Source organism: Erpetoichthys calabaricus, chromosome 2 (genome assembly GCF_900747795.2).
Source record: "Erpetoichthys calabaricus chromosome 2, fErpCal1.3, whole genome shotgun sequence".
NCBI lineage: Eukaryota > Metazoa > Chordata > Cladistia > Polypteriformes > Polypteridae > Erpetoichthys > Erpetoichthys calabaricus.
The window spans coordinates 301,518,306-301,537,471 of NC_041395.2; positions in this window are offsets into that span (position 1 = coordinate 301,518,306).

A 19,166-nucleotide genomic window follows, 5' to 3' on the forward strand; every position below is an offset into this window, starting at 1 on the left:
TCACTCCTGCACCAGCTCCTTCCACCTCCTGCTTTCTTTCTTTCTTTCTTTCAACCTCCGTCTTTACTACTTTTTCCTTCCTCGATTCCTGATTCTCCTCCTACCACTTCCCCTTTTAAAATGGGGACGTGGCATAGCAGTGACGATTAGCAGCTCCTGGCGCCAATTAGGATTACGGACTATGCTACACCTGTGCACTTAGTAGCGTAGGGCCGTGACTCCCACATCGCACCTGGGAACCTCCCTCGCCACGTTACCACATTCCCTCCTACCAGGATGTGAGTATGGCAATTATTTATTTTAAAAGATGCCGATCAGCCGCAGACCTCACTTTACCACAGGTATGTACATTTAGGCTGGAAATTAAAACAGTAGACAGCATCCTTCATGGTCTATGAGGCACTCTGAAAGTCAGAATCCATTATAACTTCAGTGACTGGTAAGGCTTAACCTTCACCAGGGGCAAGTGAGTCACTTCAGTTTTAGAGATACTAAAGCCATCGGTCTGCTTGGAAGAAACTGTGGAGAATTAAACAGACTCTGGGAAGTGCAGCCATAAGTAAACCTCCGTCCAACTCCAGTGATGCATATCTGCTTGACCTTTGAAATCCAAGCTCTGCTAAAGAAATGCTTGGAAGAATAAGGAACTGGTTAAATTATGTAATGAACGCTTTATTAATTCTGCCTTGTGTGAAGACTATGAATTTTAATTTTTGTAGCTGGGGACAAGGGTACATTTAGGAGTTATAAACAATAAGCAATGCCTGACAGCACACTCTGGCCACTAGGGGGCTCTGAGTTGATGGCTAAATGTCCCCATTAATGAAGGAGTCTATCCGGCAGTTCAGAAATGCTCATTTCCATAAGTTAGGCTGGTCTCTAGTAGGTACAGTAGTAGGAGAGTCTCTAGTCTAGGTGGCATCTTCCTCCCAATAACTAATTCACATCCAAATGATGTCATTCTTTTCTTGATCATTTAAAGACAAAAGATAAGAATTATTTATGCAAACTGCAGTATAATTGCAGCATAGTGGTTCAGCCTGACAACTCCAGGAGACTTGGTTTGCATCGTATACGGGTAACTTTTTTCAGAACTTTTAATATTCAGATATCATATCAAAAATTCAGTCAGTCATGTTATACAAGTAGCTAATTTCCAAAATCAGGCACATTGATTTTTTTTATTGAAAATTGGACAACTGGAGTGAAATTTGCCCTTCAGCTAGTAATAATCTAACACCGTTTAGAGCCAAATGATCTGACGTGTTGCCCAAAGCAAATCTTAAGGTGGGCATTTGCATTTCTGTGGATGCACACAAAATAATATGAGTTTCCAATATAAAATCAAATAAATTCTGGTATTGGTTCCATGAGTCCATTTTCATAAAATGCTGATGTCAAAAGAATTTAAAATAAATAAGTGCCGGCTGTACTGACATGCGAATATACTAAGCAAAAGAGATTTGGCTTTTTACAAGAGGTCAGTGTCACTATGAACGGGCACTCTAAACTTCAGCAGATGAACCAACATCAGCTGAATAGGCCTCAGCACAAAACTGGTTGGACAATGGTTCAAATGTTGGTACCACCCTGGTAAAAACCCATTTAATAACAGGCAAACAACAAGTAAACTCAACCAAATTACAGACTCTGTCATGCTCTAGGTAAGTTGGCATGCTGGTGGAGTACAGGAGCTCTGGCCCTTTTGCATGTGGGTCCCCTAAATGAACAGTCATTTCTGGTGAGTGAATTCAATAAGTAGCACTCATCCCAGAAACGGTAAGCCTTCTGAAAAAAGCCTTCAGTAGGCAGGCTCAAGAGTCCTCTGATGTTTACCCTTTGAAAAGATGAAAAAGAAAAGATAGTTAGTGGCAGCGCCCCCTCTCATTGTGGAGTGGAAGTGTTTATCCTGCTAGAGTCTTGAAGGTGCTCCCTAAGTACACATGTGTGACAGTCTCTTGCTAAAACATCAAACCAGTTAAAGCTTAAACCAAAGAACAGAATTAAGTTCAGGCCACTATAAGTGCAATGGAGGACAGACAGGTATTCCAGCTGGACTAGTAAGTGACTTCTTGCCAGGCTGGAGAAATATAAGGCATGGCCAGGAACAGTTCCGTCCCCCATATGACAGGTGGCAGTGGACCTCCCAGTTTGGATACACGCAGGGATACATGGGAGTTGGAGTCTGAAAGTGCAACCCTGTTTGGGGTCTCTGGGTGTCGTTAGCGGGTGCTGCCAGGGGATGACCTTGTGACCTGGAAGTTCTAACAATAGGACACAGTATGGTACCAAAAGCCTGCTGCCTCCCAACTCTGAGTCTTTGGCACGCACTAGGAGGGCAGAAGGAGAGAAAAGCGAGCCAGCTTGTCTTGGGATTGTGTAATGACTGGCTGTAAGATACGGTGTGTAATAAAGACTTCTATTTTTGAACCAAGGATTGTATGGGCATTTCTGTGACTGGGGTTTAGGGCTCAGTGGCATCCAGTACTGGCACGCTACTAAGTTAAAGATGCTACCAATCAATAAATGCATTAAAGGCATTGTGAAAGGAATAAGTGATTCTCTTGAGAAAGGTTGGAGGACAAGCCATGTGCCCCATTTAACTGGTAAAGCATCCATACCTATAAGAAAGCCAAAGAGCAAACACAAAAGCATGTTGGACCGGTTGTCCAGTTAATTGAAAGCTGTTGAAAGTTCCCTCCTCTTTACAAACCAGTTCAGTGGCGGAAACTATAAGGGGCAGAGTTTCTAGTAAGTGGCTAGAAGTGATGTCATGAGTCCTGTGGTCTTTCATCCTCCATTCTAGAGGGAAGCAAGTAAAGGCAGTTACCAATGGTGTTACCTTTTTATCTTTGTGTTGCTTACGCCTTGGGTTTCCATGTGTGACAACCTCAGCAGATGCCACAAACAAAACATAAGACTATAACCAATCACACATATGAATCAAATGCTAGACAGAATCTAAAGAAGAACCATAACAGAAGGTGCAACTACAAGGCCAATGCATGACATAGTTGGTGTTGTAGGCTTATAAAAGCTAACAAAGTGCTAGGAGTTGGCATTAGCCATGAAGATGGCACTAAGCAGAGTGAACTTAATCATTTGTGGAAATTTTAGTGGATAACATACTATAAACACAATACTATAAAATTCTATATACTATACTATACAACACTACAGTAATCCCTCCTCCATCGTGGGGGTTGCGTTCCAGAGCCACCCGCGAAATAAGAAAATCCGCGAAGTAGAAACCATATGTTTATATGGTTATTTTTATATTGTCATGCTTGGGTCACAGATTTGCGCAGAAACACAGGAGGTTGTAGAGAGACAGGAACGTTATTCAAACACTGCAAACAAACATTTGTCTCTTTTTCAAAAGTTTAAACTGTGCTCCATGACAAGACAGAGATGACAGTTCTGTCTCACAATTAAAAGAATGCAAACATATCTTCCTCTTCAAAGGAGTGCGCGTCAGGAGCACAGAATGTCAGAAAGTGAGAGAAAACCAAACAAATCAATAGGGCTGTTTGCTTTTAAGTATGCGAAGCACCGCCGGTACAAAGCTGTTGAAGGCGGCAGCTCACACCCCCTCCGTCAGGAGCAGGGAGAGAGAGAGAGAGAGAGAGAGACAGAGGAAAACAAACAGTGAAAAATCAATACGTGCCCTTTGAGCTTTTAAGTATGCGAAGCACCGTGCAGCATGTCGCTTCAGGAAGCAGCTGCACACAGAAGGTAGCAACATGAAGATAATCTTTCAGCATTTTTAGACGAGCGTCCGTACCGTCTAGGTGTGCGAACAGCCCCCCTGCTCACACCCCCTACGTCAGGATCAGAGAAAGTCAGCGCAAGAGAGAGAGAGAGAGAGAAACAAAAGTAAGTTGGGTAGCTTCTCAGCCATCTGCCAATAGCGTCCCTTGTATGAAATCAACTGGGCAAACCAACTGAGGAAGCATGTACCAGAAATTAAAAGACCCATTGTCCTCAGAAATCCGCGAACCAGCAAAAAATCCGCGATATATATTTAAATATGCTTACATATAAAATCCGCGATAGAGTGAAGCCGCGAAAGGCGAAGCGCGATATAGCGAAGGATCACTGTATAACGTTATACTGATCTAAACCAAGTCATCCCCATTCAGGGCCAGCTTTGCTGCGTGTGCACATGTTCTGCACCCAATGGTGGTCTGTGATTTGAGCTGTAGTATGATTGTTGGTGCCAGACGAGCTGGTTTGAGGACTTCTGTTACAGCTGATCCCCTAGGATTTCCACTCATAACAGTTTCTAGAGTTTACTCAGATTGGTGTGACAAATAAAACACATCCAGTAAGCGGCAGATCTATGCATAGAAATGCCTTCTTGATGAGAAAAGTCACAAACAGACTTGTTTGTGCTGACCGAAAGGCTACAGTAACTCAGATAACCACTCTGAACAACTGTGGTGAGCAGAAAAGCATCTCAAAATTCACAACATTTCAAATCTGGGCTTGTGAAAGCTAGGGGGCACCACTGAGCCCCAAATTCCAAATACAATACACAAAGCAATTCTCAAGTTCAAGTGAAAGGGGGGATTTATTGCAAAATACCTTTTATAACAATCACACAGGCTCTCTCTTTTTGTCCCTCTTACTCCTCAGTGCTACTCCTCCAAGGCAAGTGTTGCCTGTCTCCGTTCCCAGCTCCATCTGGCCTAGACAAAGCAGTGCGGGCTCTTTTATTGGAGTCCTGGGAGTACTTCTGGTGCCAGGGGTTCACCCGTTGGAAACACTTCTGGACCAAGTCTCCAAGAATAGGGAGAGTAACTCTCTGCAGCAACCCCTAGTGGCACCCATGGACCACATCAGGGCTGAATTCAAATCTTCTATGTGGGCATCCGAATGGGTACTGCAGCCCAGGGTTGCTGCCACCTAGCGTATGGGGGAAGACAATAAGCTGAATTCACTTCAATCCCCTGTCCTTCTATAATACTGGCATCCCTGCCAGGTAAGGTTCTCAAGTTAAGTTCTGCTGGGACGCCGGTCCTCACGTGTCATCCCTCACAGGCTATAACAACAGAGGACCACATTGAGTTCCACTCCAATCACCCAAGAACAGAAAGCTGAGGCTCACTAAAATGGGACAACTAAAGTGTGGAGAAACATATCCTGGTCTGTTGATTCTTGATTTCTGTTAAGGCACACAGATGGTAGGATCAGAATTTGGCACCAATAACATTAACCTGTGCACCCAGCTTACCCAGGCTGGAGATGGTGGTGTAATAGTGTGGAGAGTGTTTTCTTGGCACACTTAATACCAGTCATTTATTACTCGAATGCCATGGCCTGTCTGACTATTGTTGCTGACCATGTGCGTCTCTTCATGGCCATGACATACCCTTCTTCTAATGGCTACATCCAGCCTGATAATGCACCATGTCACAAAAGCAGAAATTGTCTCAAACTGGTTTCATGAACATAACACTGAGTCCAGTGTTCTTCAGAGGCCTTCTCAGTCACTGGTTCTGAATCCAACAGAACACCTCAGGGGTGTGGTGGATCGAGAGATTCACAGCATGAATACGCAGCTGACAGATCTGAAGAAACTGTGTGATGCAATCACGTCAGCAAGGAATAACAGCTCAAAGAAATATTTTCAACATCTTGTAGAAGAATTAAGGCCATTTTCAGAGCACTGCCAGGTGTTAGTATAGTATTTCTAGTATTTTCCTCAGTGAGTGTATGTCCTGAACATAAAGGCATTACAATATTCTGTGCCGCCTTCACCACCATCTTTAGGGCTTTGCAGTCCTGAACTGAGCAGGTGCCATCTTATAACATCAGGTTTGAAGGACTCCACTATGCATCAGCAGATGTTGCTGAACATAAGTGGAGACCTCTTTGCTTTCCACGTTTGTCAGAAGGATGTTAGTGAGCTCCCCTGATGACAACCGAGTTGTCAAAAATGACAAGAGAGAGAGATTTGGCCAATCAAGTCCTTGTTTAATTCATGCCTACTTCCTGTTAAAAGTCTAATGCCTGTGATCAACAGGCCTTCTTGATAAATGATTTATTTTGTTAATTTTCCAGCATCAGCTACCAATGCTGAATGGTCCCTGGGTTCCAATTCTGTTCTGCGTGGACTTTGCATTTTCCTCCAGCATCCATGTGGGTTTTTCTCCAGGTATTCCAGTCTCCTTCCCACATCTCAAAGATATGGAGGTTTGGTTTACTGGAAATTTCAGATTGGCCCAGTGTGGATGAATGTACCTACACTGGGCTGGTACCACATGCAGGGCTGGTCCCCACCTTGCACCCACTGCGTTGAACTAAGTAGGATCAGTAAATGAGAGAATGGATTTTCCATCACTGTCAGACTCTTCCATAATATTGCCTATTAAGTCTTCCCCTTTTCTGGTTGTATTATTACTGCACAAGCAAATAAATATGTCTGATCTTTCACTTTTCTATTTAAAGATTTAGCACAAAATGTAAACCTGTCACCTCCCCACAGCAAAGTTAATCAGCATTTTTTATGAGAGTGAACTAAAGCTGCCTTAATTTATGAGCTTTTAATTTGTTTTATCTTGCCTAGACTCTGAGACACTGCAAATAGCCAAACTGTCATCTTTACTTCAAACAACAGCAGCGTTCCAAGAGGGAGATGAAGCGTACAAGGCAGAAGATGCAGGCCTTTTTTGCCAACAGCCTCTGTAACCCAGCATGAGCTTAAAATGTTATTTATTTTCCCCTTGTAAATATCAACAAAATGGAATTCTTAAAAACAGTACCAGACAAAGAACAAGATTTATGGTGGAAACTCCAGTAACAAATAAAGGAACCAAATATATTTATTTTAATTGTAAGAATACAGCTGATTTGAACATTTTCAATCCTGAGTTCCCTGGGGTGGTGAATGCTTGAATGCTTCAGTATTGCTCTTCGCTTAAATTCAAGTTGTAAGCTTTTTTTTTCACTCTTCCCCCTCAAAATTTTATTTTCTCATCACTGTAACCAGCTTACGATGACATGTGCTTTGTGACAAGGCGCATTACCCTGCCGAACGTATGCATTTGGAAAAGGGCAGACTGTCCGTAAAGGGATGGCCACGGTCAGCCTCAGTTGATAACGAAGCTGACGCCACACTACTGGACTTAATCCAAGGTTCCAATGTGCATCCATTATTGTCAAACCTATCTGAAAACATGTTTTCAAGTTATCATTATGGGTTATTGAGAGTAGATTGATAGGCAAAAATAGCACGTTTATCCTTTTAGCATTAAACCTCCAACACAATAAAGCATACAGAATTTGAAGAGGTCTGAATACTTTCTGAAAATATTGCTAAACACTCTTTCATCTGCTTGATTACCTGTAACTGGACCCACAAGTTGTACCAGCCTGGGTTTGACGTTGCAATGAGTTACCAACAGAATGATTTGGCATCTCATCAATACAATAAGCAGCTTCAGAGCCAATTAAAAACGGCAAGACTGATATTTCCAACACCTTGTGGAATCCGTGCCATGAAGAATTAATGCCATTTTGAGAGCACTGCCAGGTATTAGTATAGTATTTCTAGTATTTTGCTCAGTGAGTTTATGTCCTGAACATAAAGGCATTGTAATATTCTGTGCTGCCTTTACCGCCATCTTTAGGGCTTTGCAGTCCTGAACTGAGCAGGTGCCATCTTGTAACATCAGGGTGGAAGGACTCCACTGTGCATTAGTAGATGTTGCTGAATATAAGGGGAGACCTCTTTGCTTTCCACGTTTGTCAGAAGGATGTTAGTGAGCTCCCCTGATGATAGCAGAGTTGTCAAAAATGACAAGAGAGAGATCTGGCCAATCAAGTCCTTGTTTAATTCATGCATACTTCCTGTTAAACATCTAATGCCTGTGATCAACGGGCCTTCTTGATAAATTATTTACTTTGTTAATTTTCCTGTATCAGCTACCACTGCTGAATGGTCCTTGGGTTCCAATTCTGTTCTGCGTTGACTTTGCATTTTCCTCCAGCATCCATGTGTTTTTTTCTCCAGGTATGGAGGTTTGGTTTACTGGAAATTTCAGATTGGCTCAGTGTAGATGAATGTACCTACACTGGGCTAGTATTGCATACTGGGCTGGTATTGCATGCAGGGCTGGACCCCACCTTGCACCCACTGTGTTGAATTAAGTAGGATCAGTAAATGAGAGAATGGATTTTCCATCACTGTCATAATATTGCCTATTATTGCCTGATAAAGTCGCATAGGAGTTCCAAGTAGAGCGACAACACCAAGCCATCCTTCTAAGGTCAGCAAACTACCAATACAAGCAATATATCTTTTTCTGCATTCAGAGATAATAATATCACTGGGGTGTTAAACTCTGTGGGTGAATATATTACATTAATTAGGCATCGAAGATTGGAAGCTAAGTGTCTACCTTTAATAAATCCAGTTTGGTCTTGTGATATTACAGAAGGGAGCACTTTCTCAATCCTTCTAGCTAGAACTTTGGAGAGTATCTTAACATCATTATTCAAAAGTGAGATTGGTCTGTTTGATGCACATTGTAATACATTCTTATTCTTCTTAAGAAAAACGGTAATTAATGCTTGGCGAAAAGTTTGAAGCAGAATTTTATTGTCTCTGGCTTCTATAAATGTTGCTAATAAAACAGGAGCTAATTTAACTGAATTTTTTAAATAAAATTCAGCAGAGTAGTCATCAGGCTCTGCTTCTTTCTCACTCTGAAGTGAGTTTATAGTGTCTACTAATTCTGAGAGTGTCAGAGGTTTATCCAGTTCCTCTGGCACTGAGAGTATCTAGCTGTGGTATCTGTAATGTATCAAAAAACACATTAGATTGTGTTTTGTATACTTCAAACTGAGTAGAATAAAAGGACTTATCGTAGTCTCTAAATGTGTGCATTATATTTTTATTGTCAATGATTTTGTGTCCATCTGTGTTGGTAATTACTGGTATTGTATTGCAAACTTCCTGCTTGTGGATTTGTAGGCAGCCACTTTATGGTGAAGTTTTAAAAGACTTTTTGGCTCTCTTGTTAAATTAAGACTTTCAAATATCTATGCTTCTTAAGTGAACATGTTTCTCCCTTCTGAAGCTTCTGTTTTGTAGGTTGTTGTGGATGACAATCAGAAAGCGGTTCTGATGACTTGAATTTATTGAATGGGACAAATCACCAATGGAGTCTTCTTGTTCCTGAAGACTTACAAAGCTACTTGTTATGGATTGAAGCTACTCTGGAGATTTCAGCCCTCTTGTTCTGAATCTGAAATAAAAGGAAATTGCCAGAGAATGCAGCCGCAGCATTATTTATGGAGCACTTGAACCCCAAAATGTTACAAAATCTAAATGTCTCAATTAGCATAAATTGGAAAATCAATAAGGCATGTAATATTTACTTCATGATGTAGATAATACATCATAATAATAGAAAGTACATAATAATAGTTTTGTCAGATATTTGAGATATTAAAATGTGTGCTTTAATTTAATGTTTAATGTTTAAATATTCTTGATTGTAAACTTTTAATTTTCAATTTGTCATTTTTCACCATCCGATAAAGATCCATAGAGGGCTACATCCCTAGTAAAGGCTGAAAAAAATCAGAAACGTCAAATTTGTAATCACTGACCTCGCAATAGTCAAAAATGATAGCCCACATGCTTACATTTGAATTTTGTCATTGTTAATCTTCTGGGAGTGGCTCTTAGAGCACTAGGACCACCAGTATAGAATCACATATACAAAATATTACCATATTTGTGATAGCAATCTTGAAATACCATAAAATGACTCTCAGACATGCCTATATTAGCAATCCCTGTTTCTTTTCTTGAAATTTTGTGAAAAGGAATAACTTTGACACTTCGTATCCCATTAGTGGTTGAGCCCCTGGGGTTGGTTGATGTAACATGCACAACTTCAAGCCTTCTGATCATTTTTGCTGAAGGCACATTTTAATTTACTCTTTATCATAAAGGTGTAATTTCCTGCACAAAATATTGTCCTAAAGTGACCCAGTGTTTTTCAGTTGTAGAAGGCCAAAAAAGTTGACTTCTTGCATGACTAGATATCAATATGAGTGGAATGGTATATTGTATATGGGGGCTTTTTGGTACTAGTGAGTCAGGAGGCGCTGGATAAAAAAAAACTGAAGTGACCTTAAAGCGTTCATAAGCAATTCACAAAACAAATGTAGATAGATCTTGTATTTTTGCCAGGGGGGAAATTTGTCTTTTTACAGAAGCTCTTTAAATATATATATATATATATATATATATATCCATCCATCCATCCATTCTCTTCCGCTTATCTGAGGTCGGGTCGCGGGGGCAGCAGCTTGAGCAGAGATGTCCAGGCTTCCCTCTCCCCGAAAACTTCTTCTAGCTCTTCCGGGGGAATCCCAAGGCATTCCCAGGCCAGCCGAGAGACATTGTCCCTCCAGCGTGTCCTGGGTCTTCCCCTGGGCCTCCTCCCGGTTAGACGTGCCCGGAACACTTCACCAGGGAGGCGTCCAGGAGGCATCCTGATCAGATCCCCTAGCCACCTCATCTGACTCCTCTCGATGCGAAGGAGCAGCGGCTCTACTCTGAGCCCCTCCCGGATGACTGAGCTTCTCACCCTATCTTTAAGGGAAAGCCCAGACACCCTATGGAGGAAACTCATTTCAGCCGCTTGTATTCACGATCTCGTTCTTTCGGTCACTACCCATTGCTCATGACCAAAGGTGAGGGTAGGAACATAGATCAACTGGTAAATTGAGAGCTTCGCCTTGCGGCTCAGCTCCTTTTTCACCACGACAGACCGATGCAGAGCCCACATTACTGCAGATGCCGCACCGATCCGCCTGTTGATCTCACGCTCCATTCTTCCCTCACTCGTGAACAAGGTCCCAAGATACTTGAACTCCTCCACTTGGGGCAGGATCTCACTACCAACCCTGAGAGGGCACTCCACCATTTTCCGGCTGAGGACCATGGTCTCGGATTTGGAGGTGCTGATTCCCATCCCAGCCGCTTCACACTCAGCTGCGAACCGATCCAGAGAGAGCTGAAGATCACGGCCTGATGAAGCAAACAGGACAACATCATCTGCAAAAAGCAGTGACCCAATCCTGAGTCCACTAAACCGGACCCCCTCAACGCCCTGGCTGCGCCTAGAAATTCTGTCCATAAATGTTATGAACAGAATCGGTGACAAAGGACAGCCCTGGTGGAGTTCAACTCTCACTGGTAACGGTTTCGACTTACTGCCGGCAATGCGGACCAAGCTCTGGCACCGATTGTACAGGGACCGAACAGCCCTTATCAGGGGGTCCGGTACCCCATACTCTCAGAGTATCTCCCACAGGATTCCCCGAGGGACACGGTTGAATGCCTTTTTCAAGTCCACAAAACACATGTAGACTGGTTGGGCGAACTCCCATGCACCCTGCAGGACTCTGCTAAAGGTGTAGAGCTGGTCCACTGTTCCGCAACCAGGACGAAAACCATACTGTTCCTCCTGAATCCGAGATTTGACTATCTGACGGACCCTCCTCTCCAGAACCCCCGAATAGACTTTTCCAGGGAGGTTGAGGAGTGTGATCCCTCTGTAGTTGGAACACACCCTCTGGTTCCCTTTCTTAAAGAGAGGGACCACCACCCCAGTCTGCCTATCCAGAGGCACTGTCCCTGATGTCCATGCGATGTTGCAGAGACGTGTCAACCAAGACAGCCCTACAACATCCAGAGCCTTGAGGAATTCCGGGCGTATGTCATCCACCCCCGGGGCCCTGCCACCAAGGAGTTTTTTGACCACCTTGGTGACCTCAGTCCCAGAGATGGGGGAGCCCACCTCCGAGTCCCCAGGCTCTGCTTCCTCATTGGAAGGCATGTTAGTGGGATTGAGGAGGTCTTCGAAGTACTCCCCCCACCGACCCACAATGTCCCGAGTCGAGGTCAGCAGTGCACCATCCCCACCATATACAGTGTTGACACTGCACTGCTTCCCCCTCCTGAGACGCTGGACGGTGGACCAGAATCTCCTCGAAGCCATCCGAAAGTCGTTCTCCATGGCCTCCCCAAACTCCTCCCATGCCCGAGTTTTTGCCTCAGCAACCACCAAAGCCGCATTATGCTTGGCCTGCCAGTACCTATCAGCTGCCTCCAGAGTCCCACAGGACAGAAAGGTCCTGTAGGACTCCTTCTTCAGCTTGACGGCATCCCTCACCGCCGGTGTCCACCAACGGGTTCGGGGATTGCCGCCACGACAGGCACCGACCACCTTACGGCCACAGCTCTAGTCAGCCGCCTCAATAATAGAGGCACAGAACATGGCCCATTCAGACTCAATGTTCCCCACCTCCCTCGGGATGTGGTCGAAGTTCTGCCGGAGGTGGGAGTTGAAGCTACTTCTGACAGGGGGCTCTGCCAGACGTTCCCAGCAGACCCTCACACCACGTTTGGGCCTACCAGGCCTGACCGGCATCCTCCCCCACCATCGAAGCCAACTCACCACCAGGTGGTGATCAGTTGACAGCTCCGCCCCTCTCTTCACCCAAGTGTCCAAGACATGTGGCCGCAAGTTCCACGACACGACCACAAAGTCAATCATCGAACTGAGGCCTAGGGTGTCCTGGTGCCAAGTGCACATATGAACACCCCTATGCTTGAACATGGTGTTCGTTATGGACAATCCGTGATGAGCACAGAAGTCCAATAACAAAACACCACTCGGGTTCAGACCGGGGGGGCCATTCCTCCCAATCACGCCCTTCCTATAATATATATAGGTCTGATCACAATCTGATGTTTAGGTAGTTACCTATTAGGTAATGCATGTACATACAGTATATATATATATATATATATATATATATATATACTATGGTCTGAACTCATGCCAGGATGACTAAAAAGAAAGAAAATTTCTGTCTTGGCACTCCTAGTGCCAGTGCTTAATGATTAGTTGGCTGAAAGTGCTCATTGTTAGTTTGTCACAGAGAATATGTGCACCATTGTTCATTATGGCCCAAAGTTTTGTTTTCATTCTCTCCTTTGCTACGACCACCAGGGGGTCCAGAGTGAGTCCCATAACTGAGCCTGTCCTTTTAACTACCTTGTTGTTTTGGTGGGCCTCTCTTGAAGTCATGTTACCAGCCTAACACACCACAGCATCGAAATTCATGCTCACTATCACTTGTAGGAGTGGACCACCTTTACATCCTCTCCCTAAATAGTGACTGGAAATACAGTTTTTTTTGTGTGGTGAATGTCAATAAACAGTTCCTTGGCTTTGCTGATGTTAAGTTGCAGACAATTCTCTTTGCACCATGAAACAAAGTTGTCCACCTGACTCCTATACTCTGACTCTTTCTGCTTATCAATTCACCCCATAAGTGCAGAATCATCTCAGAATTTCTGAAGGTGACATGACCTGGTGTTTTATTTGCAATCAGAGGTATACAGAGTGAAGAGAAAAGGAGACAGGACTATTCCTTGTGGTGCTCCAGTGTTGCTCACATCCATATCAGAAACACAGCCCCGGAGTCCCACAAACTGCGGTCTGCCCAACATATAGTCCATTTTCCAGGACACCACAGGCTCAGCCACTTTCATATCTCTGACTTTTCCCCTTAACAGGAATGGCTGGATGGCACTGAAGGTGCTGGAGAAAGCCAAAAACAGAATCCTCACAGTGCTGCCAGCTTTGTCCAGGTGAAGATAAGCCCTGTGATAATTGCATCCTCCTCTCCAATCTTTGTTTGATTTGAAAACTGAAGTAGGTCCAGGTGGTCTACCGCAAGGGGACTCATATGGTCGAGGACCAGCCTCTCAAAGATCTTAGTATTGTTTAGTACAGTAAAAAGCCATAGGAGCTGGTGCCAAGTCTGGCAGAATGAGGCATGAGGCAGTAATCAGCCCTGGTTGGGGTGCCAGTCCATCACAGGGCTCTTATCCACCTCCCCCCACTTATATACCACCAATTTACATTCAAAAATTAAAACAACTTTCATGTCTGTGGGAGAACTTGACATAGACAGTGTTCAGGCCATGATTTAAACCTAGCATTCTGAAGCTGTGTCAGTACCACAAAATTAAGATTAATAAAAATTAAAGGGGCACATCATGGTTCACAGTTACTTTATGTAGCACCTTCTTTAATGAGCACTCAACACATTCACTTCATAGTGGTCTTTATTGACTGATACCAAGACAACTGTGCATCATGTGGTCCGGTGTATCGTCAGTAAAATGGCCATCTTCTCAAAGAAAAGCAATAATGATCAGGCAGAATCTTAGATTATGGTTAAAATCAAAGCAAGAAAAGAAGTTCAAAACAAAAAGATTAATCATTTCATTCAGGCATTGGCTGCTGACACTAAATACCTGCGTCCAATACCGATATTTACAAAGGGTCTATAATCAGAGCGGCAGCTTTATAAAAATGATTCACAGTTGTATGTGGGTATCAATTATGTCCAAGGCCTGTCTTCCAAACATTAGAATTGATTTTGAATATTTTATTGCTTTAATTAAGTCACTCTGCGCCTCACTGAAAGAAAACGATCAAGGAAGGGAAAAAAAAAATGTTTGTTTCCAACTGGAATGTTTCTTGTTTTATTTCTGCTTGGCACTGCAGAATTTCCCTTTTTATCTCAAAAAGTATAAAGCGCAGCGTTACCCCAAGCTAATGAGTAGTTAGCACTGAAGGAGACTGTCAGCACTTTCTTTTTTTGTCCTGTTTTATTCTTTTGCTCTCTCTTTTGCACAAGATAATTCATTTGCTTCTTCCTTCAGCTTCTAAAATAGCCAGACATCTTTCTTTTTTAATTGGTAATGAAGGGGCCACAATGAAGTGCGGACCTTTGTGCCTCAAGGGTGTAGCTGGGAATTAATTTCTGGGGAAAATGAAAAGTACATGAATCGTAATTCTGTCTATGACCAGTCATTTGAAATGTCATGTTTGGTTGGCAGCAGGGTGGGGGAGTTCCAAAGCCAACCCCCCAACTACAGCTGATACGTCGGGCCCAGAGCTTCTATGATGGCCAAGCTCTTCTTATTGATGACTTACCATGAAACAAACTTTTGAGTGATCCCTCCAAACACGCCTGCTGCTTCCCTTTAATGGTACCAAAGGTATTTATTAGACTTACCAGGGAAAGGTGCCACACCTTATGGAAAATGTTGTTATTTTTCTTGGCCTAATAGCAAGTTGACTAATTTTTTTTATGAATTAGGCACATAAATTGGAATAAAAATGAATGGTTGGGAATGTATGATTTGTGGTTTTATTAATCTGACTGAGAAAAATAACCAAAGTGTCAGAACTTCTCTGGATGTGTATATGCAGTATGAGCTGAGCAATAATTGAATGAGACCCCTCTGAGTCCAGATCCTTAAATGATAAACACAAGCAACTTATTGAAGAGCTTGGACCAGAACAATACATGTAATAATAAATAAAATGAATATCAGGTTTTTCTTTAACAGTTTTTTAAGACATTTCTTACCATGTGCCATTTACATTCTTTCTTTGCACATACTATCATTTAAGGCTTACACACCATTACCTTAGTAGAAACCTCACTTGGTAACTTTCCCAAAATATAATAACAATAAAAAGTGGAACCCTTAGTCATCAGCTTTCCCAAAATATTAAGGTTGCTACCTCTTGCCTCACATGTACCTTTCCTCTGTATTTGTGTGCGTCTAAATGTCTTCACCGACACTCCCTCTGTTGAGTGCATTTCTATAAGGTCTGATTCTCAGATTCTTTTGAGGTGACAAAAAAAAAAATCCTGTCCGGGTTTATATTTTCCGTCTTTGAAGTGAACTCTCTCAGTATGTGCCTTTACTCCTCCTCATACGTCTCATACTTCTTCTTTCGTTGAATCACCAAAGCCAAACTGACCAATCAGATTGCTCTGAGGGACTGGACATACAGTTTTTTTTTATTACATAGTGCATAATAAAAATTAGTTAGATGTAGGAAGAAAGAAACAAAGAATAATTTACCATATATACTTGCGTTTAAGTTCTCCCACAGATAAGTTGGGGCTTGATTTTACCATATAATTTCTTGTATATTATAATGTTGGTCATATAAGTCAAATGCGGAAAACTCATGCTATTGGTGCAAGAGATTATGATATGCTAACATCCACCTGAGAGAGTCACCACTGAGCACACTGCCTTTTTTTTCTATGTATTGTGCCTGCGTGACCACACGGTAATACCCAAACTATTCTGAAGCGATATTTGCACTGTTTTGTGTATTTTGTATCCCACACCCTCATACACCTTTATCATAAGAGCATCCCTTATCTACGATGGAGCGTTCGATAAGAAGAAAATATGAAGCTGGTTTTAATTTAAAAGTCATTGAAGTGATGAAAGAAATTGATAATTGCTCTGCTGCAACAAAATTTGATGTGTCTGAGAAACTGGTGCGAGATTTGAGGAAACAAGAAGATATATTAGAAAATATTAGAAAAATAAAAAAATATTAGAACATTAGCACACTCTAGATGAGAACAGGCCATTCAGCCCAACAAAGCTCGCCAGTCTTATCCACTTATTTCTTCCAAAAAAACATTGTCGAGTTTTGAAAGTCCTCAACGTCTATAATTCTTTGTGGAAAGAAAAACTTCCTAATGTTTGTGCGAAATTTACCCTTAACAAGTTTCCAGCTGTGTCCCCGTGTTCTTGATGAACTCATTTTAAAATAACAGTCTCGATCCACTGGACTAATTCCCTTCATAATTTTAAACACTTCAAGCATGTCACCTCCTAATCTTCTTTTGCTTAAATTGTAAAGGCTCAGCTCTTTTAATCTTTCCTCATAATTCATCCCCTGTAGCCCTGGAATCAGCCTAGCCGCTCTTCTCTGGACCTTTTCTAGAGCTGCTATGTCCTTTTTGTAGCCTGGAGACCAAAACTGCACACAGTACTCCAGATGAGGCCTCACCAGTGTGTTATAAAGATGGAGCAGAACCTTCTTGGACTTGTACTTCACACATCGTGTTATATAACCTAACATTCTGTTAGCCTTCTTAATGGCTTCTGAACACTGTTGGGAAGTCGATAGCTTAGAGTCCACTACGACTCCTAAATCCTTCTCATAAGGTGTACTCTCAATTTTCCAACCGCCCATTGTGTATTCAAACCTAACATTTTTTACTTCCTATGTGTAATACTTAATTAGATTCCAAATTATCTGCTAATCCACTTATCTTGGTATCATCTGAAAACTTAACCAGCTTGTTACTTATATTCCTATCTAAATCATTTATTTATATTAAAAATAGAAGCGGCCCCAGCACTAACCCCTGTGGAACACCACTCTTAACATCGGCCAATTGTGATGAGGTTCCTCACACCGTCACCCTCTGCTTCCAGTGTCTGAGCCAAATCTGCACCCATCTAAAAACATCAACCTGAACTCCCACTTCTTTTAATTTGATGCTTTCTGAAAGTCCAGATAAATAATATCATATATGGAAGTGTCTTATTATTGAAGGGGCATATAAGTCTGATTTTATTATTGATTTTTCGGGTTTCAAGACCCAGCTTATGCGCGAAAATATATGGTAAGTTTTTTCTAGATTTTCCCATCAATCCTAAACTATTGGTAATTCTTTTGTTTCTTTTTCCAGAAGGCTCTTACAATTTTAATAAATGGAGGTTAATAAGTCCAACTCAGAGCATACAGTACATTTCACTCATAGCTTGCTCTCTCCATTTAAATCTTCTTATAAGAATAGTTATTACAGTCCCTTTTCTTTGAAATCAAAAACAATGGTTTGTTCACATAATTTCTGGTTTCTGAGCAGTAAGTTGGTCACTGGCTGGCAAATTACGGCTCACTTTGTCTTACTATCTTACCCACTTAACTGCTACATGCTGTCACTTGTCAAAGCTTCCATGTGGTGAAATGAGGTGCTGAGAAAATTCTGTGCAAACTCTATCTCCACAATCAGACAAAGAAAAAAAAAAAGAAAATCTCCTATAAATACACCTGGAACTCCATGTATCTGCTTTAGCGTCCCTTCCTTTCTGTCCTTTCCCTTTTGCAAAGCAAGAAAGCCCTACTTAGCCTGTCTTCACATGGTGTAGCCATGTCACGATCCACTGCTTGTTCAATAAGGCATTGGGGAATCGTAAAAGTCTTTTCTTCTCGACTTAAGCACACTACACTAATTCACCTTTTTTCTTTTTCCTTAAATATGTATATAATATATATATGATAACACTTTAGTTTAGGTACTACAAAAATGCATCTACTACTCATTTACTCTTATGTAACAACACATTAAGAAAGACTTCATAACTCTTATTAAACACAGTAGATTGGTTGTCCATCTCTGTGCGGTGTGGCATATTCACACAATGGTAAAAATGACTTGTTAATATGATGGATTCACGAGTCTTATACTAAATATGGAATATCAAGAGAAATGTGTCTCACTCAAGCCCCCTCAGACCACTCCAAAGTGAAGTTTTGTTAGCAGGTCACATGACGGAGATGAAGAAACACATCAATGATGCTTTGTAAGGGTTAAGAAGACCCAAAAAAGTGTATGTTAAGGTCTTGTTACGTAGTGAGTACAAGATGCATTTTTGCTGTACCTAAAGTATATACTGTATATATAGATAATCTATATATATATATATATATACTGTGGCACCCGGCTAGGGTTCATGCCCAGGAGGACCGGAGGAGGGCTTGTGCCTCCTCCAGAACACGAGGGGGCGACCGCTCTGGTTGCTTTGGGGGCCATGGGTACAGAGCATGGAAGCTCTACCCTGTAGAGCCTTGGGAGCCCTGGACCTCAGCACTTCCGCCACACCCGGAAGTGCTGGGGGGAAGAGGAGCAGGGACACCCGGAGTCCTTCCGGTTGCGCAGCCGGCACATCCGCCACACAAGGGAGTGTCGGCGGAAGAGTGTCGGGAAGCACCTGGAGCCCATCCGGGGTGTATAAAAGGGGCCGCCTCCCTCCAGTCAATGGCAAGAGTCGGGTGGAAGTAGGACGGAGCTCAGAGGAGAGGAGTGGAGGCGGACCAGAGACTGAAGGCATTGTGTTGTGTGGCCAAGGACTTAAGGGATGATTGGTGCTGCGGCACTGGGTTTGTGCACTTATGGACATTGTATATATTGTAAATAAACGTGTGTGTGGTGAAACCAACATGTCT